Below are 26087 nucleotides of genomic sequence, written 5' to 3'. Positions count from 1 at the left end.
CCTGCAGAACCACTCCTTTATTGGGGGTGTCTTGCTAATTGCCTATAATTTCCACCTGTTGTCTATTCCATTTGCACAACAGCATGTGAAATTTATTGTCAATCAGTGTTGCTTCCTAAGTGGACAGTTTGATTTCACAGAAGTGTGATTGACTTGGAGTTACATTGTGTTGTTTAAGTGTTCCCTTTATTTTTTTGAGCAGTATATTAATATCGCATGTTGCTTTGTTATTAGGCATGCCTGCATCCTGGGAGTAGGGGAGTGTGTACTTACATTTTGCCCTGCGTGCTCAAATCATTTTGATGCGCTATGAGAGGTAGGCGCGCTTTTTCTGTCGTTTTCAGAAAAGTTTGATTATTTTAAGCATAAAGTCATACACACAGTGTTTTGTTCAGAAATAATGTTTTATGTTTAGAGGTTACTCATAAGTGGATGGTATTGTTAAGATGCACTTGTAATTGTACTTTTTAGGATGATATTAACATTCTGAATTTAACATGTGGTTAATAGCTAGCTAAGGTATTAGCAGGCTATTGTATGTGTGAACGATGGTTAGCTCCTCGAATGATACCAGTCCCTTGTATTGTGCATCTGTTGTAGAAAGAGGCGACGATTCGCAGAACATATGTGCTCTACAAATGTTTTATTTTCTTTTGGATGCAGGTATGTCGTGTTATCTATGTAAAATATATGTTATGTGTTGATGCATAATAAAGAGAGGCTGTATTAATTTTTGTACTCTAAAAAATAATTTTGATGCATTATGAGAGAAAGAGGCGACGATACGCAGAACATATGTACTCCTCAAATGTTTTATTTTCTTTTGGATGCAGATGCAGGATGCAGAGAGTGAATTCTGACTAATTAAAAACACCTGATCTCCAAAGTCGACGTCTATAGTCACAATCAACCACACACAACACAGAGTTACAGCGGTGCAGTACAGCTCCGGTTACATGAATACATCCGGGCCTCTCTCCACCTCTATTAGTTTTTTCCAGCATGCCGCATCAGAAAGTACTCTGAAAGATGCTATGAAGCTCTCCCTATAGTACTTGTGTTATGCTATGGTTAGGCTTTCATACCAACTAGCTTTCATAGTCTCTCTTCAGAATTAGATGTTCATCCATGTTTCTCAGACGTCAAATTTCAAAGTGTTTAATGTTAAGTTTAGGCATTAACTCTGACTTTTTAAGGTTAAGTTTAGGCATTAACTACACAATCTTAAGGTTAGGCACTAACTCCGAATGGTTAAGGGTTACGGTTTGGGAAAGGCTTAAAACAAAAATCTCAAAAACAACTTTCTATCACTGGATTTGAACTTGCAACCTTTGGCCCTTTGGAATCAGAGGCAGATGCTTACTCCCATCCACATCCAGAACACCCAGTTTAGCAACAGTGAAACCTACTTGAAGGTAACAATGCTCACTGTTGCCCCTAGTGGTCGGTTTCCACTTCATCTCCCTACATCCTCAGACATGGATGGACGTCGAATACTGACTTGTATCACTGGTGACCTTGCTGTTCATACAGTAATACTGTGTATGGACTTGCTGTGTGTGGTATTGGGCTGGGGTCAGTGAGGGTTATACTGGGGCGTCAGAGAAAGAACATCTGATCCATGATGATAAAAAAGCCCACAGAATCCACGGAGGCACCACGTGAAGTGATGTTAAAAGCACTACTGAGCTGCTTTAAAGCACTCAGGCCTGTTCCTTTCTCTTTCTAAGAGCACCATTTCAATGGCTGTCTAATGCACTCTGGGGCTCAAGCTGATGTCTGGAGTGAGCCACCACCAATACCACTGTGCCAGTGGAGGCTGCTGATGGGAGAATGGCTCATAATAATGGCTGAAACGGAGCGAATGGAATGGCATCAAATACATGGAAACCATGTGAATGATGTATTTGATACCATTCCACTCATTCCACTCCAGCAGTTACCACGAGCCCATCCTCTCCAATTAAGATGCCACCAACTTCCTGTGCACTGTGCCCTTTCCAGGGATCCCACAGTGCCTCACAACAAGACGTCCATCCCTTTAGAGCTCATAATTAATCGCTACTGAACTATAAGGAATCTGCAATATAATTTGGACCTGAGACCAATAAAGACAATAAAGACCAATAAAGACAAAAAAGGCACAAAAAAATACATAAAAGAGGAGGTCACCAAAAGAGTAAGACTACAGAGACATTTTTTTACAAAGGCTTTATCAAATACTTTTCCATGAGCGGTCCCTGAACTCTTGGAAATCCTTGTTCTGTTTTAATTTTTTCTAAGTGCAGTCACTACTTTTTTCCCCTACTGTAAGTGGCCACTCTCTCCTGGTCACAGCTCATAAATAGTCCCATGCATACAATATGATCTTGATATGAACAAATGTGGACTGCCAATGGCTGTGATTGTGATATGGCCAGAATGTGCAAATTCTTCATTAGTGAACCAGCCTGGCTCAGGCATTTTTCTACAAGTATACAGTGCCTTCAGAAAGTATTCATACCCTGTGACTTATTCCACATGTTGATGTGTAACAGCCTGAATTCAAAATGGATTAAGAATTTTTTTTTCTTCCCATCTACACACAATACCCCATTATTGTGCCGTGGCGGAGATCTTTGTGGGCTATACTCAGCCTTGTCTCAGGATGATAAGTTGGTGGTTGAAGATATCCCCCTAGTGGTGTGGGGGCTGTGCTTTGGCAAAGTGGGTGGGGTTATATCCTGCCTGTTTGGCCCTGTCCGGGGGTATCGTCGGACGGGGCCACAGTGTCTCCCGACCCCTCCTGTCTCAGTCTTCAGTATTTATGCTGCAGTGGTTTATCTGTCGGGGGGCTAGGGTCAGTCTGTTATATCTGGAGTATTTCTCCTGTCTTATCCGGTGTCCTGTGTGAATTTAAGTATGCTCTCTCTAATTCTTTCTTTCTCTCGGAGGAGGACCTGAGCCCTAGGACCATGCCTCAGGACTACCTGGCCTGATGACTCCTTGCTGTCCCCAGTCCACCTGGCCGTGCTGCTGCTCCAGTTTCAACTGTTTTGCCTGCGGCTATGGAACCCTGACCTGTTCACCGGATGAGCTACCTGTCCCAGACCTGCTGTTTTTAACTCTCTAGAGACAGCAGGAGCGGTAGAGATACTCTGAATGATCGGCTTTGAAAAGCCTACTGACATTTACTCCTGAGGTGCTGACCTGTTGCACCCACTGTCACAACCACTGTGATTATTATTATTTGACCCTGCTGGTCATCTATGAACATCTTGGCCATGTTCTTTTATAATCTCCACCCGGCACAGCCAGAAGAGGACTGGCCTTTCATTGCCTGGTTCCTCTCTAGGTTTATTCCTAGGTTCTGGCCTTTCTAGGGGGGTTTTCCTAGCCACCGTGCTTCTACACCTGCATTGCTTGCTGTTTGGGGTTTTAGGCTGGGTTTCTGTACAGCACTTTGAGATATCAGCTGATGTAAGAAGGGCTTTATAAATACATTTGATTTGATATAACAAAGTGAATGTATTTTTTGTGCAAATTTTTGCCAAAATATCTCTGAATATCTTACATAAGTATTCACACCACTAAGTCAGTAATTTGTAGAAGCACCTTTGGCATCGATTACAGCTGTAAGTCTTTCTGGCTAAGTCTCTAAGAGCTTTCCACACCTGGATTGGACAACATTTGCAAATTTTTCTTTTCAAAATTTGTCAAGCTCTGTCAAATTGGTTGTTGATCATTGCTAGAAAACCATTTTCAGGTCTTGCCATAGATTTTCAATTAGATTTTAGTCAAAACTGTAACTTGGCCACTCAGGAACATTCACTGTCTTCTTGGTAAGCAATTCCAGTGTAGATTTGGCCTTGTGTTTTAGGTTATTGTCTTGCTGAAAGGTGAATTAAACACCCAGTGTCTGGAGAAAAGCACAATGAACCAGATTTCCTCGATGATTCTGCCTGTTCTTAGCTCCAACCTGTTTCTTTTTTATCCTGAAAAACTCCCTGTCCTTAACAATTGCAAGCATACCCATAAAATGATGCAGCCACCACTATGCTTGAAAATATGAAGAGTGGTACTCAGTAATGTGTTCTATTGGATTTGCCCCAAACATAACACTTTGAATTCAGGACAAAAAGTTAATTGCTTTGCCACATTTTTTGCAGTATTACTTTAGTGTCTTGTTGCAAACAGGATGCATGATTATGAATATTTGTATTATGTACAGGCTTCCTTCTTTTCACTCTGTCAATCAGGTTGTTATGGTGGAGTAACTACAATGTTGTTGATCCATCCTCAGTTTTCTGCTATCACAGCTATTAAACTCTGTAACTGTTTTAAAGTCACCATTGGCTTCATGGTGAAATCCCTGAGTGGTTCCCTTCCTCTCCGGCAACTTAGTTAGGAAGGACACCTGTATCTTTGTAGTGAATGGGTGTATTGATACACCATCCAAAGTGTATTTAATAACTTGACCATGCTCAAATGGCTATTTAATGTCTACTTTTTATTTTTATACTAAAAGCTGCATGCAATGTATTATGTGACTGCCATAACAAAGGGTTTGAATACTTATTGACTAAAGACAATTTTATTTTTTATTAATTTGAAAAATACAGTTTAAAAACATAATTCCACTTTGACATTATTGGGTATTGTGTGTAGGCCAGAGACAAAGAATATCAATTTATTCAATTTTAAATTCAGGCTGTAATACAACTAAATGTGGAATAAGTCAAGGGTTGTGAATACTTTCTGAAGGCACTGTATGAGGAGCTTGGTTAATTGCAGGGTATAGAGGGCCTGCTTGTCAACATTTAGACATGAGATTAGCAGAATAGTTATCACCAGTGCATTGAATGGATCAGGGAAGTGGTGTAAAATGGAATTAAATGTATGCACATGGTTTTAAGTGCACATTAAGCCATTTAGTTGCACTTAACAGTAGATTCATGACACCTTCATCTTCAATTTTGTTTGGCTGAGCTTATTACCTGATTAAACCTCTCTGCTGTATAAATGAATAAGGCACTAACTGCACACTATACTAATACTGTAGCTACTCCACAGCTCAATTACACATTTAAGTTGTGATACTGAACACAAGTTTTATTATATCTGTAAAAAAAATCATAGGCATCAAACATGTATTTGCTTAGCCATTGTATGGAATGACAATATGGCTCTGGAAATAACAGTCAGGTCAGTGTAAACTTTAAACTCACATGTTTATGCCAACTCCACACGTCCACAGTCTTGAGTAGGATAACGGTTTTCACAAGATGGCTTTCTGGCAGGAGTAAGTCTGTGAATTGTATCTGCTTTAGTCTAGAAACTTGAGTTATTTTTGTTTTGTTTAACCCTAATTTTGTGGTAGTCGATAGTTTGTTAATAGTTTGAGCATCTAGAGCATCTGTAGGGAACAATCAAAAACAGTGGTGCCAATTTCTTTCCCATCCATCTCCAAGTTATGCACATTTAGAGAAACACAATGTCACGAACAACACTTTTAGTCTGCTAAATATTGCAACAGAGAAATAGTTCCCCAATAAAGCAGGGTTCCCCAACTGGTGGCCCGCGAGTGATTTTATTTGGTTTTCTGAGCATAAAAATATTTACAAAGTTGTATTTTATTTTATTACTTTTATTGTTGGACATAAAAGACTTTAAAAACACCAGCAAATCAGCTCCAAGTGATTTTAATTTTGGAAATTTGTTCAAAAGTATTCCTTCGCATAATAAGAGAGAAGGATTTTTGAGCCTTGAGACAATTGAGACATGGATTGTGTATGTGTCCCATTCAGAGGGTGAATTGGCAAGACAAAATATTTAAGTACCTTTAAACGGGGGATGTTAGTTGGTGCCAGTGCACCGGTTTGAATGTGTCAAGAACTGCAACGCTGCTGGGTTTTTCATGCTCAACAGTTTCCTGGGTGTATCAAGAATGGTCCACCACCCAAAGGACATCCGGCCAACTTGACACAACTGTAAGAAGCATTGAAGTCAACATGGGCCAGTATCCCTGTGGAACGCTTGACACTGTAGTCCATGCCACGAATTGAGGCTGTTCTGAGGGCAAAAGGGGGGGTTCCACTAAATATTAGGACGGTGTTTCTAATGTTTTGTACACTCAGTGTATGCGATCGTATACAAATGTAAACAAGGTTTGAAATTATTATGTTTTAGTCAAATATTATATCTGTTTGGGATAATTGCGGTCAATTTGCAGTTTACAAATTATTTGCTATTTATGTTCCGGATCCCTGACCATCCGCTCAAGAAAAATTGGCCCACGGCTGAATCTAGTTCATGATCCCTGCTCTAAGCAATATCTTCTCCCCCTTGATAAGTAATCTGTCATGAAATATTCAACTGATTCAGATAAATCTAAACATTGCTGAGTTTGAGGGTTCCTGCCTGGCCTGCTGAGAAGGGGAGGATTAAATACTTTTTGTACTAGCGGGCATTCAGTTGTGTTCACTCTCCACCATCAGGCCAGCCACCAGCCTACTTGCCCCCATTCTATTAGTTACCATCCCTATAGGCAGAGCGGAATGGCCCTCGTCCAATCATCCATCAACGTGTCCTCTAGGTGTGGGCGGCTGGGTGCAGGAAAACGCTATGGGCAGGGATCCTATCTATTTATTGCCTCCAGTAGTGAGGTAAAGTAGAGCTTTAAGGGGAACTGCACCCACTGATTTGGCATCGTTTTTTGGCTTGCTCCTCAAGAAATGCTGGCTGCCATGACAGAACCCAAATGTGAGTTGCCTTGGGGGTGTGGTTTGATGTGGGTGTTTCTTGGGTGTGTCCTTGCCACCACCAAGACACACCCATCTGTCAGAACCTTGCCCGCACCTGTTTCCCCCCACTCAATCACAACAAACAACCCTTCTGCAGGTAATATGAGAAGAATGCAATTGCTGAATTTATGTAGATTTTCTAAACTAAGTGTTTCGATAACATTCAAATGTAGTAACAGGTCCATGTAGAATATTCCAACCTTTACATAATACCGTTCAAGCAGTGTTTCGCTAATATAACAATGTGTACCTTTCGTCTTTCATTGTCATTCCCAGCCGATACAGATACTGTTCCTATCAGCATTTTGTCTGGTGGTAATGGGACCACCTTGGCAAACATGTCATGGTGGTCAAACCCTCCTGTGTGGTGTACCAGGTAACGGCAGGTAGCCTAGTGGTTAGAGCGTTGGGCTAACAGTCAAAAGGTTGCTAGATCAAGTCCCTGAGCTGACAAGGTAAAAATCTGTCATTCTGCCCCTGAACAAGGCAGTTAACCACACTTATCACCTGTCATTGTAAATAACAATTTTTTCTTAACTTATATTTACATTACATTTAAGTCATTTAGCAGACGCTCTTATCCAGAGCGACTTACAAATTGGTGCATTCACCTTATGATATCCAGTGGAACAACCACTTTACAATAGTGCATCTAAATCTTTTTTTTGGGGGGGGGGGGTTAGAAGGATTACTTTATCCTATCCTAGGTATTCCTTAAAGAGGTGGGGTTTCAGGTGTCTCCGGAAGGTGGTGATTGACTCCGCTGTCCTGGCGTCGTGAGGGAGCTTGTTCCACCATTGGGGTGCCAGAGCAGCGAACAGTTTTGACTGGGCTGAGCGGGAACTGTGCTTCCTCAGAGGTAGGGGGGCCAGCAGGCCAGAGGTGGATGAACGCAGTGCCCTTGTTTGGGTGTAGGGCCTGATCAGAGCCTGAAGGTATGGAGGTGCCGTTCCCTTCACAGCTCCGTAGGCAATCACCATGGTCTTGTAGCGGATGCGAGCTTCAACTGGAAGCCAGTGGAGAGAGCGGAGGAGCGGGGTGACGTGAGAGAACTTGGGAAGGTTGAACACCAGACGGGCTGCGGCGTTCTGGATGAGTTGTAGGGGTTTAATGGCACAGGCAGGGAGCCCAGCCAACAGCGAGTTGCAGTAATCCAGACGGGAGATGACAAGTGCCTGGATTAGGACCTGCGCCGTTTCCTGTGTGAGGCAGGGTCGTACTCTGCGAATGTTGTAGAGCATGAACCTACAGGATCGGGTCACCGCCTTGATGTTAGTGGAGAACGACAGGGTGTTATCCAGGATCACGCCAAGGTTCTTAGCACTCTGGGAGGAGGACACAAGGGAGTTGTCAACCGTGATGGCGAGATCATGGAACGGGCAGTCCTTCCCCGGGAGGAAGAGCAGCTCCATGTTAATGGGGGCCTGTTCGGCCCGCCTTTTCCTGTAGTCCACAATCAGCTCCTTTGTCTTGCTCACATTGAGGGAGAGGTTGTTGTCCTGGCACCACACTGCCAGTTCTCTGACCTCCTCCCTATAGGCCGTCTCATCGTTGTCGGTGATCAGGCCTACCACTGTTGTGTCGTCAGCAAAATGAATGCTGGTGTTGGAGTCGTGTTTGGCCACGCAGTCGTGGGTGAACAGGGAATACAGGAGGGGACTAAGTACACACCCCTGAGGGGCCCCAGTGTTAAGGATCAGCGTGGCAGACGTGTTGTTGCCTACTCTTACCACCTGGGGGCGGCCCGTCAGGAAGTCCAGGATTCAGTTGCAGAGAGAGGTGTTTAGTCCCAGAGTCCTTGCCTTAGTGATGAGCTTCATGGGCACTATGGTGTTGAACGCTGAGCTGTAGTCGATGAGCAGCATTCTCACACAGATGTTCCTTTTGTCCAGGTGAGAAAGGGCAGTGTGGAGTGCGATTGAGATTGCATCATCTGTGGATCTGTTGGGGCGGTATGCGAATTGGAGTGGGTCTAGGGTGTCCGGGAGGATGCTGTTGATGTGAACCGTGACCAGCCTTTCAAAGCACTTTATGGCTACTGATGTGAGTGCCACGGGGCGGTAATCATTTAGGCAGGTTACCTTCCCTTCCTTTGGCACAGGGACTATGGTGGTCTGCTTGAAACATGTAGGTATTACAGACTCGTCAGGGAGAGGTTGAAAATGTCAGTGAAGACACTTGACAGTCCGCGCATGCTTTGAGTACACGTCCTGGTAATCCGTCTAGGCCCAGCATCTTTGTGAATGTTGACCTGTGTAAAGGTTTTGTTAACATCGGCTACGGTGAGCGTTATCACACAGTCATCCAGAACAGCTGGTGCTCTCGTGCATGCTTCAGTGTTGCTTGCCTCGAAGCGAGCATAAAAGGTATTTAGCTCGCCTGGTAGGCTCGCGTCACTGGGCAGCTCGCGTCTGGGTTTCCCTTTGTAGTCCGTAATAGTTTTCAAACTCTGCCACATCCGACGAGCGTCAGAGCCGGTGTAGTAGGATTCAATCTTAATCTTGTATTGACGCTTTTCTTGTTTGATGGTTTGTCTGAGGGCATAGCGGGATTTCTTCTAAGCGTCCGGATCAGTCTCCCGCTCCTTGAAAGCAGCAGCTATAGCCTTTAGTTCAATGCGGATGTTGCCTGTAATCCATGGCTTCTGGTTGGGATATGTACGTCCAGTCACTGTGGGGACGACATCATCGATGCATTTATTGATGAAGCCGATGACTGAGGTGGTGTATTTCTCAATGCCATTGGATGATTCGCAGAACATATTCCAGTCTGTGCTAGCAAAACAGGCCTGTAGTGTAGCATCCGCGTCATCTGACCACTCCTGTATTGGCCGAGTCCCTGCTACTTCCTGCTTTAATTTTTGCTTGAAAGCAGGAATCAGGAGGATAGAATTATGGTCAGATTTGACAGATGGAGGGCGTGGGAGAGCTTTGTATGCATCTCTGTGTGTGGAGTAAAGATGGTCTAGGATTTTTTTTCCCTGGTTGCACATGTGACATGCTGGTAAAAATGTGGTAAAACTGGTTTAAATTTGCCTGCATTAAAGTACCCGGCCACTAGGAGCGCCGCTTCTGGGTGAGCATTTTCTTCTTTGCTTATAGAGTTGGTTAAGAGCGGTCTTAGTGCCAGCTTCGCTTTGTGGTGGTAAATAGACGGCTACGAATAATACAGATGAGAACTCTCTTGGTAGATAGTGTGGTCGACAGCTTATCATAAGGTACTCTGCAATAAATCGAGACTTCTTTAATATTAGACATCGCGCACCAGCTGTTATTGACAAAAAGACACACACCCCCACCCCTCGATGTGGGTGGATTAGAGTTTTGAAGGAAACTTCCAAATACTTTCCATAAACTGAACAGCACATTACAAATAATTGAGTTATATTTAGACACATTGAAAAGATGACAAACCAGCTGAAACCCCCACTGGCAACAAGCAACAGTAACGTTAGTAGCTAGTAGCTATCATAGCATGCCCTGATCCTAGTGACAACAGCCATATCACTCAGGGCAACAAATAACGTTAGCTAACGTTAGTATTACTTGTTACCAGATAACTTGATTAGCTCCGTTGAATATGTTAGCTCAGCTGAATAGGTTAGCTAGCTAAATAGGCTGGCAGGATATTTTACATTACTTAACTTAACTGACTTGCCTAGTTAAAAAAAAATACAACAGGAGTTCACTGATCCTGGTGTAGAATACACAGGGTTTCTCCCTCCCCATATTGACTGATTTCATAAAAAAAAGGCAGTAAAAGTTTAATGCCGAGTGCCAGGTCATTCAGAGACACTTTTTTAAATGTATTTTTATTTCACATTTATTTAACCAGGTAGGCTAGTTGAGAACAAGTTCTCATTTACAACTGCGACCTGGCCATGATAAAGCAAAGCGACACAAACAACAACACAGAGTTACACATGGCATAAACAATCGTACAGTCAATAACACAATAGAAAAAAAGAAAGTCTATATACAGTGTGTGCAAATGGCGAATAGGCCATAGTAGCGAAGTAATTACAATTTAGCAAATTAGCACTGGAGTGATAGATGTGCAGATGATGATGTGCAAGTAGAAATACTGGTGTGCAAAAGAGCAGAAAAGCAAATAAAAACAATATGGGGATGAGGTAGGTAGATTGGATGGGCTATTTACAGATGGGCTATGTACAGCTGCAGCGATCGGTTAGCTGCTCAGATAGCTGATGTTTAAAGTTAGTGAAGGAAATATAAGTCTCCAGCTTCAGCGATTTTTGCAATTCGTTCCAGTCATTGGCAGCAGAGAATTGGAAGGAAAGGAGGCCAAAGGAAGTGTTGGCTTTGGAGATGACCAGTGAGATATACCTGCTGGAGCGCGTGCTACGGGTGGATGTTGTTATCGTGACCAGTGAGCTGAGATAAGGTGGAGCTTTACCTAGCAAAGACTTATAGATGACCTGGAGCCAGTGGGTTTGGCGACGGATATGTAGTGAGGACCAGCTAACGAGAGCATACAGGTCACAGTGGTGGGTAGTATATGTGGCTTTGGTGACAAAACGGACGGCACTGTGATAGACTGCATCCAGTTTGCTGAGTAGAGTGTTGGAGGCTATTTTGTAAATGACATCACCGACGTCGAGGATCGGTAGGATAGTCAGTTTTACGAGGGTATGTTTGGTGACGTGAGTGAAGGAGGCTTTGTTGCGAAATAGAAAGCCGATTCTAGATTTAATTTTGGATTGGAGATGTTTAAAATGAGTCTGGAAGGATAGTTTACAGTCTAGCCAGACACCTAGGTATTTGTAGTTGTCCACATATTCTAAGTCAGAACCGTCCAGAGTAGTGATGCTAGTTGGGCGGGCGTGTGCAGGCAGCGAACGGTGGAAAAGAATGGATTTAGTTTTACTCGCGTTTAAGAGCAGTTGGAGGCCACGGAAGGAGTGTTGTATGGCATTGAAGCTTGTTTGGAGGTTTGTTAACACAGTGTCCAAAGAAGGGCCAGATGTATACAGAATGGTGTCGTCTGCGTAGTGGTGGATCAGGATATCACCCGCAGCAAGAGCGACATCATTGATGTATACAGAGAAAAGAGTTGGCCCGAGAATTTAACCCTGTGGTACCCCCATAGAGACTGCCAGAGGTCCGGACAACAGGCCCTCCGATTTGACACACTGAACTCTGTCTGAGAAGTAGTTGGTGAACCAGATGAGGCAGTCATTTGAGAAACCAAGGTTGTTGAGTCTGCCGATAAGAATACGGTGATTGACAGAGTCGAAATCCATGGCCAGGTCGATGAAGACAGCTGCACAGTACAATCTTTTATCGATGGCGGTTATGATATCGTTTAGTACCTTGAGCGTGGCTGAGGTGCACCCATGACCAGCTCAGAAACCGGATTGCACAGCGGAGAAGGTATGGTGGGATTCGAAATGGTCAGTGATTTGCTTATTAACTTGGCTTTTGAAGACGTTAAAAAGGCAGGGCAGGATAGATATAGGTCTATAACAGTATGGGTCTAGAGTGTCTCCCCCTCTGAAGTGGGGGATGACCGCGGCAGCTTTCCTATCTTTAGGGATCTCGGACTATACGAAAGAGAGGTTTAACAGACTGGGAGTAGGGGTTGCAACAATGGTGGCGGATAATTTTAGAAAGAGAGGGTCCAGATTATCTAGCCCAGCTGACTTGTAGCTCTTTCAGAACATCTGCTATCTGTATTTGGGTGAATGAGAAGCTGGGGAGGCTTGGGCAAGTAGCTGCAGGGGGTGCAGAGCTGTTGGCTGGGGTTGGGGTAGCCAGGAGGAAAACATGGCCAGCCGTAGAGAAATGCTTATTGAAATTCTCGATTATCGTGGATTTATCGGTGGTGACAGTGTTAATTAGCCTCAGTGCAGTGGGCAGCTGGGAGGAGGTGCTCTTGTTCTCCATGGACTTTACAGTGTCCCAAAACGTTTTTGAGTTAGAGCAACAGGATGCAAATTTCTGTTTGAAAAAGCTAGCCTTCGCTTTCCTTACTGACTGTGTGTATTGGTTCTTGACTTCCCTGAAAAGTTGCTATTGCAGTCCGCCACAGGATGTTTTTGTGCTGGTCGAGGGCAGTCAGGTCTGGAGTGAACCAAGGGCTATATCTGTTCTTAGTTCTACATCCGTATTAAGCCTGTCTGTCAGTCTGCACATCATCTTGCAAGTATCCATGTGCTGGCTCCATACATATTTCAGTGAACACATATACACATAGTCACTGTTCTATTACCAAAAGTAGTTAGGATAGGTCTCATCAGATTTAATGTCCATGGCGTAACCTAGCCTGGTGCAACCAACCTGATCGCTGTGTTCAGGGGCGAAAATCTGATATCAACTTTGGAGGGGACAATTACATGACATTTTCTCAAGAGCAATTCCTGAGGGGGACACCAAAAGTAGTGCTGTAACACATAGCCTACATTGTAATATGGTAAATGTATATTGAGGAACCAAAGAAATAAGGTGTTTGCTGTACTCCTAACTACCGGTACCCAAAACTACACAACTAATCACAACAGCAATACCATTGCCTTTAACAAATCTTAGTTCAGTCACCAGTTTAAGTTGAGAGTGGGGGTATCCATGGCATTTTCCAATTATGTTCCTATTTTACAAGTCAAAAAAATTGAGGACCTTTCATAATGTTGCCAAACAAAGACTCAACAAACTTACCTGAGACTCCCTGTCTCTGCCAGTCTGTCCCTGCATATCTGTCCCCAACTCTGCTGTCTGTGTGCCATCTGTCGCCTGCTCTGCCTAATGACATCATTGTGAAACATTCCCATTAGAATTTCATTTCTTTCTTATGAACATTTTATCAACTTGTCTTTGAGATATTAGGCTACTAGGGTTCTTACTATGCGTTTTGGTGTATTGAATACTCTGATGTCCGTCTTTTATTTTTCTGCCATTTTTCTACCTGGCTGGCTGGCTGGCTGGCTGGCTACACACACAGTGTGTAGGTTATTTACAGTAGGAGATGGGCTTCTATCATCTTCAATCATTCTATTTGGGCTTCGATCTAAAAGGTAGCTAGCAAATGTGAAACGGATTAAAATGACAAGAGTTGACAGCTGTATGAGTTCACCATTTACACAACATATGCTGCAACCTTTTGTAATTTTAATAGTTTGTTTCATATTGGCTGGCTTCCAACAATAGCTGAATTTGCAAAGCTAGCGAGCACCAATTCAGTTTCAGTGGTGTTTGCTATAATCTTTGCTACCCGGGTTAAATAAAGGTGAAATAAAATAAATAAATAAAAGTTCCCTTGCGACAATTTAGCTTTTGCAACGAGACCATTAAATATATTTAAGACAATGGTAGAAGAGAGTGTAGTTCTGTTCAGTTTGGATTTCAGTTTATCGCTAACCTTATCACAGGGACTTTGAAGCACTAACTTACATCATCTGCATGCTGATCTTGGAATAAATTGACGATAGCAAAGATTCCATCGTTGACGACACCACATAAATGGAATAGGTACTGGCTAGCTTAATAGTTAATATTTGCGCGCTAGCTCTGCATATTCAGGTAGTGTGTGTGCGCGATTGACTGGATTAACCTCACGTCAGTTACGTGCATTGAGTGCCTTTCAGACAGTAGATACGACCTCTCTGTTACCTAGCAAGCTAAGGAACTGGCAGTGGATCAAACCATTGTGAGGCAAAGGGTGGGGGGGGTCGCAATCTTTTGAAACTTAAAAACGCGCTATTAAGTGTCTATAATCAGCACAATTGCTTTCATTGCGTATTATTAATATTATTTAAATTACATAGTTATGTTTCAGTGATATATTGGGGGGGACAAATCATATTTTTCCCAGGATGGGGGGGTCGTGTGTCCCCCGTCCCCCCCGGGATTTCCGCCCCTTACTGTGTTCACCTTTCTATTTCACTTCAGATATCAAATGTGAAGTGAAATAGAATGGTGAACACAGCTAGGTTATGCCCTGGACATTAAATGCATCTAAGAAGCAGAAAATAAGCAACAAATAATGTCAGTTTACATAAATTATGTTTAACAATTGGTTTATCAAATATATCAAAGTAATGAAGTGGGTTACCTTCTGTATTTGTACAAATTATGCTATATTTGTACAAATGATGAGCCTGTGAAAGCTGTTGCTGCTGACAGGTGAAGGTTGCTGGCCAGCTACTTGCCAACATGTGGTTGACATTTCCATTCATACTGTAGGAATGCTCACAGCGAGGGCATGCCTGCATGATGCTGATGAGGGCCCCCTTGCTGGTCTTCTCTATGCTGCATGTTTGGCTGCAAACGGGACATCTCTCGAATAACTGCAGCAGGCACTCTTATGAGGTGGTGTTGACTGGGAGGGCCTGTGACAGGGGGATATAATAGACAGCCAAGTGGTAAATTGCATTTTGTTCTAAAGAAAGGACACAGCTTTTTGCTCATGCACAACCAAAATTACTCTACTAGTTGCAGTTGCTTGGCTGGAGCATTAGAATACTATTTTGTCAAGTAGTACACTACTTATTAATACAACTTTTCACATAGCACACATTACCGGTCATTTTTTATGAAGCCATCCATGATGGCGTGTCCTTGGCAACAGAGGTACTTGTGGGAACTTGTGTCGCATGACACACTTTCTTCTGAGGTTTTGCCTGACAAGCTGTGAAAATAGGTAGGTCCCGGCATCCGTTCATGACCAGGGCATCTGTCTGGCCCAAATGGGCAACTGTTCATGACCAGGGCACCAGTCTGGCCCAACCAACTGGGCAACCGTTCATGACCAGGGCACCAGTCTGGCCCAACCAACTGGGCACCAGTCTGGCCCAACCAACTGGGCACCAGTCTGGCCCAACCAACTGGGCACTTTGTCTCACAGAAAAACAGGGTCAACGATTGTCATCGTTCCTCAATTATAAACATAGCTCAAGAATATAACATAATCTTGTTTGGAAGCTTATTCTGTAGACTGACTCGCTCCAGATTGGATTAGATTCAGGCCGGTGACGCCGTTACACTACAATTCATGCAACCAACTGTGATATGTTTTGCTATGGCCCTGGGTTGGTTTGAGTTTGTTGCTGCTAGTTAGTACACTGTTGTAGTCAGACATGAGTTAGCTAGTACCACCATTGCTGAATCCATTACAGTTACTAGCAAAGTTAGTCAAAAATAGCTAGCAATGCTAATGTTAGCTAGTTAAATAGGGTGGTCCCCTCAAGCTTAGTTAACTTGCTAAAGTTACACTGCATCTAAAGTCAATCTGGTGACATCACAATCATGACAAACGGTTTTCCTACAAATTATTTGCCTTCTTTTGAAATGTTATCGTGTTTCCAAGTCAAAACTGAGTTGTATTGAGGTAGGCTAACGTTAGCTTGATAGCTAGTTGGTAGCTTGCTAGCTAACGTCAGCTATGCTAGCGATGATTGTGATAATGATTATCAAAATATACATAACCGGATACATAACCAGCAGTCTATGGTCTACCTACCAGTATACTCACCACCACTGGGGACCAACAAATTCCAACCACCTATTCCGCATGAAAGGATCTTTCGGCAGGGCATGCAAACTATAGTTGTTGGCTGTGCATCCTGCTGGAATCATGCATTTCATGGTCAATCCGAATAGGGCCTTTCAAATCAAATCCAACTGTAATTGTATCATGCACGGAATACAACAGGTGTAGACTTAAATGTGAAATGCTTACATACGAGCCTTTTCCCAACCTTCTGTTCTACATGGAACCCAAAAGGGTTGCACCTGGAACCAAAAAGGGTTATTCAAAGGGTTCTCCTATGGGGACAGCCAAATAACCATTTTAGGTTCTAGATACTGTAGCACCTTTTTTCTAAGAGTGTAACCACGCACACCTGAGGGACCCCCATGTTGAGGAGGTGTTGTTGCCTACTCTCAACACCTGGGGGCGGCCCGTCAGGAAGTCCAAGATCCAGTTGCAGAGGGAGTTGTTTGATCCCAGGGTCTTTAGCTAAGTGATGAGCTTTGAGGGCACTATGGTGTTGAACGCTGAGCTGTCGTCAATGAACAGCATTCTCACATAGGTGTTCCTTTTGTCCAGGTGGGAAAGGGCAGTGTGCCTCAGCTGTGTGCCAGTGTGCCTCAGCATACCGCCTCAGCTGTGGATGTGTTGGGGCAGTATGCGAATTGGAGTGGGTCCAGGGTGTTTGGGGTGATAATATTGATGTGAGCCATGACCAGCCTTTCAATGCATTTCATGGATACAGATGTGAGTGCTACAGGGTAATAATCATTTAGACAGGTTACCTTGGTGTTCTTGGGCACAGGGACTATGGCGGTCTACTTGAAACATGTAGAAATTACAGACTGGTTCAGGGAGAGGTTGAAAATGTCGGTGAAGACACTGAAGTAAGAAGTATGCGTCCTGGTAATCCTTCTTTATCAAATTTCCAAATGGCTGGAATCCTTTGAACGTGTTGGTTGGGGGCGAGGAAACAACGGAGCTCCATTCAATGAAGGGAAACAAAGTGGGTGGAGGGGCGATTTGCACGTGGAACTTGGCAAAGGGGGCCATAATTTGTTGACATAATTGTAATCCAAACCCAAACTTAATTTACTTGTTGTGACGCACTGAGGTTCCAAACTCTGTTTTAGACGAGACAGACTTTATGACAAAAATTATCCTATTTATATTTTGTATTACATTTTGACAATAGAATAATTTTCTGAATCGTATCAATGCCAAATAGGCCTTTTTCAAAGGGATTAGTTAAGTGTTTCCCAAACTCGGTCCTCGGGAACCCAAAGGGTGCACATTTTGGCTTTTGCCCCAACAGTACACAGCTGATTCAAATAATCAACTAATCATCAAACTTTGATGATTTGAATCAGCTGTGTAGTACCAGGGCAAAAAACTAAACGTGCACCCCTTGGGGTCCACAGGACCGAGTTTGGGAAACACTGGATTAGTTGTTTTTTAGGGGCACTCACTCCATAATAATGATCTGTGGTCTGTGAAGGCCTAGCCACAGAAAACAGACCCTCTCATTGAAAGAGTTGCCTCACTCCTGTCATGTTGTCATGTTGTCTTTTTTGTCGCTGCTATCTTAGAAAATGCTGTTTACACCTTCTGATAGAATCACACTTTTATTGATCAAACTGTTTATGTCCGTTTGCGGTTTGACTTTTACCACCCATTTATTCCTACACCCATGTTGAGAGAGAATGTGGTTTGCATAATTCCATATTGCTTCAATGCATCGTTGAGAGGTTCTTACTGTCCTGTACTGCACCTGGGAAATGGCTCCAGAATGTGCATTTCAGTTCAGAGGCTGAACGTGAAAAGTCAATTACAGAGATGGATGGAGATGACTGAGGACCCTGGCTGACTCTTTTACTCATGTGGTTCTGTTCTGTAGGAGTCCTTTTTCCATTGGGCTTTTGGAGTGACTGAATCTGACTGCTAGGAGTCATCGATGTGGACACAGGAAAATCCATCCTCTTTGTCCCAAAGCTGCCTGAGAGCTATGCAACCTGGATGGGAGATTGCGTCACTGGCAACGCCTTTCAGCTCAGTCACAGGAGAGAGAGGGATAGAGGGAGAGAGCGAAGAGGAGAGAGAGGTTTTATTTATAAATGAGCTCATTTTCAAATTGAATGTGTATGGCTGCCTGTTATTGCATATCTAGCCCTTTAGTTTCTCGAAAGAAGATATTATTTTTAAATGGATTCCATAGACTTCAAACCTTTATCTCTCGAGCTCAGCAGACAGAGTCAGGAGTATTGCAGCCTAGTATTGCTTTAATCAGCAAATTGAGTAGATGCATCCAGCTTATCTTAAAAGGCCCTCTTCTCAGACAACAGTGCTTCTGCCGACTGTTTCCGTTTGAAGTCTCTGAAACACAATGGATGGAATATTAGATTACCATATTTCTTTACTGTTGACTTACATGTATGTGTATACATGTATGTGTATTTATTCAGCTCCTAGCCTTGCCTCGGACTAATTAGTCCATCTCTCTCTCTCTCTCTCTCTCTCTCTCTCTCTCTCTCTCTCTCTCTCTCTCTCTCAGCTATTAAGCTCTGTCTGTATTTTTTGTTAGATGTCACAGCTGCTAGAACGGTATTGTGCTAAATTGCCAGAGAAAAACACTTTATTTGTTCTTAAATCGAGTGTTTACGACATTGCCATTAGCACACTGTGGCTGATATTTTGACAGTGTAAAATATGGGGATTTAACAAAAAAACAACTTGCCCCATACTGTACTTTATTCTTAATCATGTGCCATGTGTAGATGTTTTAGACAGTTATGAAACCAGGGGTGGCAGATGGGTGAACACCTGCCACCTCACTCAACCAGCCTTTGTCAGAACCTGATAGGTGGAGGAAAGTAATTATTTGTTCTATCTATGCAGTGATCCATCTGACTCATTTGGGGACCTTGGCACCATTGTCGCTGTGACTCAGATTATATGTGAATATGATTAGCCTCAGCATATAGCCCACCACTTTCAGCAATATGGACTCAAGACACTAAGAATCCTGTACTCTTGTACTGCACTGTGTGTGTGTGTGTGTGTGTGTGTGTGTGTGTGTGTGTGTGTGTGTGTGTGTGTGTGTGTGTGTGTGTGTGTGTGTGTGTGTGTGTGTGTGTGTGTGTGTGTGTGTGTGTGTGTGTGTGTGTGTGTGATCCTGCTTCTTAAGGCCTACTCATTAAAACAGATTGTGTTTGTGTCTGTTGACAGGATCCATCCCTGAGAATACTTCAAGGAGAAATACATTGTCGATGAGGTGCAATACACCTGTGATGAAAGTTAGTGTTCTTTTTAAGTCTGTTTTTTGAGTAGCATCGCAGAAGAGGCGTCTTAGGGTATTTAGGTTGAAAGCCTGGCCAGTGTACAGAGTTTCATACTGGAAACTGAACCAGTGGGTAAAGAAAAAACAATGATGGTTTCGTTCATTCATGGTGTGATACAAACCATAATCATTTGGTGGGTGCTCATATGTGTCCTATTTCAATTGTGTGAATTTCTTACCTTGTCAGCTTGGGGATTCAAACTAGCAACCTTTCGGTTACTGGCCCAACACACTAACCTCCTGGCTACTTACCACCCATGCTATAGCAGGCCATTGGAATTTTCTATGAACGCTCTGTCATTAACCACCATGCCCTTTGCACGACTTGACGGAACTTGACTTATTTCCTTTAGGTCCTAGTGGAGCAAATGTCCTTTGCATGTTGGGGTCAAGATTTTTGTTATGACAAGTAACTGTAATTTTTCCCACAAGGGATCATTCTTCAAAGCGTTACACACTTTTGCCTCTCTCCTCATACAAAACAGCTAGCCTGTATGAGGAGATGGTAAAGCTCAGAATGATTTGAGCTCACACTGTGGAAACACTCTTTATTCCTGCAGACCAGCATGGTCATTAGCTTGATGCTAGCTGTCACTGAGGCATATGGCACATTAAGATTAAGTATGCATGCACAGCTTCTGACGTTTACCGAATGGTCTTTTAAGATGCACACACCGGTTTGTTTGGCAGGTATAAGCAAATGAGGACAGAGGGACGGGGTAAGAAAGGGGAGTGTTTAAGTTTCAATCTACCATTTCAACCTTGGGATACTTATTTATTTAACTAGGCAAGTCAGTTAAAACGGGATCTTCCTCTGTTTGCAATCACAAGGGTCCCAGCTACATAACAAATGGTCCTTTTGTTCGATAAAGTCTTTCTTTATATCCCGAAAAAGTCAGTTTAGTTGGCGCGCTTGACTCAGTAATCCACTGGTTTCCCTCATTCAAAATGCATACAAATGAATCCCGAAAGTTACCAATAAACTTCATCCAAACAAGTCAAACAATGTTTCTAATCAATCCTCAGGTACCCTAATATGTAAATAAACTGTCAAATTTAAGACGGAGAATAGTATGTTCATTACCAGAGATAAATAACGAAGTGTGCGCCCTCACCGACGCGCCACAATACTACAGCCAAAATGGGAGCCACCTAGAAAAACTACAAATTCTAGCTAATTTTTCAAAAACAAGCCTGAAATTCTTTCTAAAGACTGTTTACATCTGCTGGAAGCCCTAGGAACTGCAATCTGGGAGGTATTCCATTGATTTCCCCAAAGAAAGGCATTTTAAATGGTGTCACCTCCAAAAAAAAAGTTCCGGATGGATTCTCCTCGGGTTTTTGCCTGATATATCAGTTCTGTTATACTCACAGACATTATTTGAACAGTTTGGAAACTTTTGTGTTTTCTATCCAATACTACCAATTATATGCATATCCTAGCTTCTGGGCCTGAGTAACAGGCAGTTTACTTTGGGCACCTCATTCATCTAAACCTCCGAATACTGCCCCCTCGCCTTAAGAAGTTAAATTATTGTTAATCTAATTGCACTGTCCAATTTACAGTAGCTATTACAGTGAAAGAATACCATGCTATTGTTTGAGGAGAGTGCACAATTATGAACTTGAAAATGTATTAATAAACCAATTAGGCACATTTGGGCAGTCTTGATACAACATTTTGAAAATATGTTTTTTTCTTTGTATATCTTTCACCAGATCTAATGTGTTATATTCTCCTATATTCATGACACCTCTAGCACTGAGATGCAGTACCTTAGACCGCTGGCGCCACTCGGGAGCCCTAAAACCATTTGTGAGTTAATCTGCATTTCGTTGTCAATAATTGATCAGCTTTGAACCAAAATACTGTGCCTTTCCTTTTCACTTGAGATTGTGAGATAAACATTTAACATTATAAGGAGAATTTAGCACTGCTCTGCTCTATATTTTTCTTTCATTATGTTTGTTTTTATGTTGTGTTTCTTGGGGGGTGGAGAGTGCACCGGGTCCCTTCAATTCCCTCCACACAGATCCTGGCAGGGTCTAATATTTCCCCTTCCACAGCTTTTGATCCTGCCAGGTAAGCAGGTAAGTAAGGCGGATGAGGGCTTGCTCTGAATGCAGAAACATAGAGTAGAGGTGAGCAGTGGTGTTTGTGAGAGTCGGTCTGGGTGCCACTGCCGGGCTTATTCTCCCTGGTGCCTCTGTCTTTGAATGATGCATGGAGCTCATACACATCTCTTGGCATTCAGCCCGAAGAAGTAGGAATGGCGCCGACAGAGATGGTCGCCTCGCTTCGAGTTCTTAGGAAACTATACAGTATTTTGTTTTTTCATGTATTATTTCTTACATTGTTACCCCAGGAAATCTTAAGTCTTATTACATACAGCCGGGAAAAACTATTGGATATAAGAGCAACGTCAACTTACCAACATTACGACCAGGAATACGACTTTCCCGAAGCGGATCCTCTGTTTGGTCAAACACCCAGGACAATGGATCTAATCCCAGTAGCCAACCCAAAACAATGGCGCCGCAGAAGTGGCAGATGGAGCGGCCTCCTGGTCAGGCTCCGTAGACATGCACATCGCTCACCGCTCCCGAGTATACTACTCGCCAATGTCCAGTCTCTTGACAACAAGGTAGACGAAATTTGAGCAAGGGTTGCCTTCCAGAGAGACATCAGAGATGGTAACATTCTCTGTTTCACGGAAACATGGCTCTCTCAGAATATGTTGTCGGAATCGGTTCAGCCACCAGGCTTCTCCATGCATCTCGCCGACAGAGATAAACACCTCTCTGGGAAGAGGAAGGGTGGGGGTGTATGCTTTATGATTAACAACTCATGGTGTAATCATACTGTAACAACATACAGCAGCTCAAGTCCTTCTGCTCACCCGACCTAGAATTCCTTACATTCAAATCAAATGCCGGCCATTTTACCTACCAAGAGAATTCTTGTCAGTTGAAGTCACAGCTGTGTACATTCCCCTTCAAGCGAACACCAAGACGGCCCTCAAGGAACTTCACTGGACTCTATGTAAACTGGAAACTATATATCCGGAGGCTGCATTTATTGTAGCTGGGGATTTTAACAAAGCAAATTTGAGAACAAGGCTACCTAAATTCTATCAGCATATTGATTGCACGACACGCATGGCTAGTACTCTCAACCACTTCTACTCTTAACTTCCATGATGCATACAAAGGCCTCCCCCACCCTCCCTTTGGCAAAACCGACCACGACGCCATCTTGCTCGTACCGTCTTATAGGCAGAAACTCAAACAGGATGTACCAGTGATGAGAACCATTCAATGCTGGTCTGACCAATCGGAAGCCATGCCTCAAGATTGTATTGATCACGCGGACTGGAATATGTTCCGGTCAGCCTCAGAGAACAACATTGATCTATACGATGACTCGGTGAGTGCGTTTATAAAGAAGTACATTGGAGATGTTGTACCCACTGTGACTACTAAAACCTACCCTAACCAGAAACCGTGGATGGATGGCAGCATTCGCGCAAACTGAAAGCGCGATCCACTGCATTTAACCATGGAAAGAGGTCTGGAAATATGGCTGAATATAAACAGTGTAGTTATTCCCTCCGCAAGGCAATCAAACAAGCGAAATGCCGGTACAGGGACAAGGTGGATTCGCAATTCAACGGCTCAGACACAAGACGTATGTGGCAGGGTCTACAGGAAATCACGGACTACAAAAACAAAAACAGCCACGTCACGGACAGTGACGTCACGCTTCCAGACAAGCTAAACAAATTCTTTGTCCGCTTTGAGGATAATACAGTGCCACCGTCGCGGCTCGTTAACAAAGACTGCCCCCCCCCCATTCCATGGCTGACGTACGTAAAACATTTAAACGTGTTAACCCTCGCAAGGCTGCTGGCCCAGACGGCATCCCTAGCCGCGTCCTTAGAGCATGCGCAGACCAGCTGGCTGGTGTGTTTACGGACATATTCAATCGCTGCCTATCCCAGTCTGTTGTCCCCACATGCTTCAAGATGGCTACCATTGTTCCTGTACCCAAGAAGGCAAAGATAACTGAACTAAATGACTCCCGCCCCGTAGCACTCACTTCTGCCATCATGAAGTGCTTTGAGAGGCTAGTCAAGGATCATATCACCTTGTGATTATTGTGATTTTGCCATTGTAATTGTTTGTTAGATACATTTTAGACTACAAATGCTATGATCGTATGCTATCCATTTGTTTGTCTTTTTGTATGTTCTTTGTATGCCATTTTTTGTATATTTGAGTTAACCAATGATATTAGGCCATACTTGGCCATGATTACAAACACCTGTGTGTCTCTTGACACTATATAAATGACTCATCTCGCAGTGTTTGTGATGATACCCTGATGAAGACAGCTTCGCTGTCGAAACGTTGGTTATTACATTTTTGCATCTGAGCTCTTAGAGTGTGCGGCTTTCCTTTGTTTTCTAGTGTTCTGCTCCGCTGGCCAGCACCTCGCCTTTATAGGTGTGCGTTTCTTTTTTCTAGAAGGATCATATCACCGCCACCTTACCTGCCACCCTAGACCCACTTCAGTTTGCATACCACCCCTTCAGGTCCACAGATGATGCAATCACCATCACACTGCACACTGCCCTATCACATCTGGACAAAAAAATACCTATGTAAGAACGTTGTTCATTGATGACAGTCTCAACCCCGCCCTGTGCAACTGGGTCCTGGACTTTCCGCCCCCAGGTCGTGAAGGTAGGAAACAACTCCACTTCGCTGACCCTCAACACTGGGGCCCCACAAGGGTGTGTGCTCAGCCCTCTCCTATACTCCCTGTTCACCCACTACTGCGTGGCCATGCACACTTCCAACTCAATCATCAAGTTTGCAGACAACACAACATTAGTGGGCTTGATCACCAACAACAACGAGACAGCCTACAGGGAGGAGGTGAGGGCACTCGGAGTGTGGTGTCAGGAAAACAACCTCTCACTCAACGTCAACAAAACAAAGGAGATGATCGTGGACTTCAGGAAACAGCAGAGGGAGCACCCCCCTATCCACATCGAAGGGACAGCAGTGGAGAAGGTGGAAAGTTATCTGTTACTGGGCATACACATCACAGACAAACTGAAATGGTCCACCCACACAGACAGTGTGGTGAAGAAGACAAAACAGTGCACAATTGAGAGCATCCTGTCGGGCTGTATCACAGCCTGGTACGGCAACTGCACCGCCCTCAACCGCAAGGCTCTCCAGAGGGTGGTGCGGTCTGCACAACGCATCACCGGGGGAAAACTACCTGCCCTCCATGACACCTACAGCACCTGATGTCACAGGAAGGCCAAAAATATCATCAAGGACAACAAACACCCGAGCCACTGCATGTTCACACCGCTATCATCTAGAAGGTGAGGTCGGTACAGGTGCATCAAAGCTGGGACCAAGAGATTGAAAAATAGCTTATATTTCAAGGCCATCAGACTGCTAAACAGCAATCACTAACTCAGATAGGCTGCTGCCTACAATGAGACCCAATCACTGGACACTTTAATAAATGGATCACTAGTCACTCTAAACAATGCCACTTTATATCTTACATTACTCATATCACATGTATATACTGTATTTTATACCATCTATTGCACCTAGCCTATGCCGCTCAGCCATCGCTCATCCATATACGTACATATTCTCATTCACATTTTAGTCATTTAGCAGACGCTCTTATCCAGAGCGACTTACAGTAGTGAATGCATACATTTCTCACTTTTTTCTGTCCATACTGGTCCCCTGTGGGAATTGAACCCACAACCCTGCAAACACCATGCTCTACCAACTGAGCCACACAGGACTTCACCCCTTTAGATTTGTGTGTATTAGGTAGTTGTTGGGGAATTGTTAGATTACTGGTTAGATATTACTGCACTGTCAGAACTAGAAGCACAAGCCTTTCGCTACACTCATACTAACATCTGCTAACCATCTGTATGTGACCAATCAAATTTGATTTGATTTGAGAAGCCCCAACTACTGTACTTTGAAGAATGAATCCCATATGTCATGGTGTATTCCCGTGCACATCTTTGAAGATGGAATTTGAATGTGTTTCATAGACTACTACCATATTAATCACCTCACAACTTTGTACAAATGATTTGATTTTCAAACCATTATTCCTTGTTGGTGAAAAATGCCTCTTCTCTTGTTTGGAGGATTGAGGCAAATGCATGCTGATCCTGCGCGGTTCATCATGTGTGAGGGTGACATACTGTCAGACTGAGTGTCAGGATTATGGATGAGAGTGCTGCTGGCAGGGAAGGTGACTGACCAGCCCTGCCCAAGTGTAAACCCATTTCACTGTGTACTGTACCCTTGGACATCTGACGTACAGTAGAGTTGAGTACGGGGTATTGGAAATTTGAATACAGAGTAGGCTGGTTGAGAACATAGAACCTTGAGGTAGCCTTAGTTTGTTAATATGCTGTTTTGAT

Source organism: Salmo salar, chromosome 11, assembly GCF_965601325.2.
Source record: "Salmo salar chromosome 11, fSalSal1, whole genome shotgun sequence".
Lineage (NCBI taxonomy): Eukaryota > Metazoa > Chordata > Actinopteri > Salmoniformes > Salmonidae > Salmo > Salmo salar.
The sequence above is the reverse complement of the archived record's forward strand: the minus strand, read 5'-3'. Positions refer to the sequence as shown.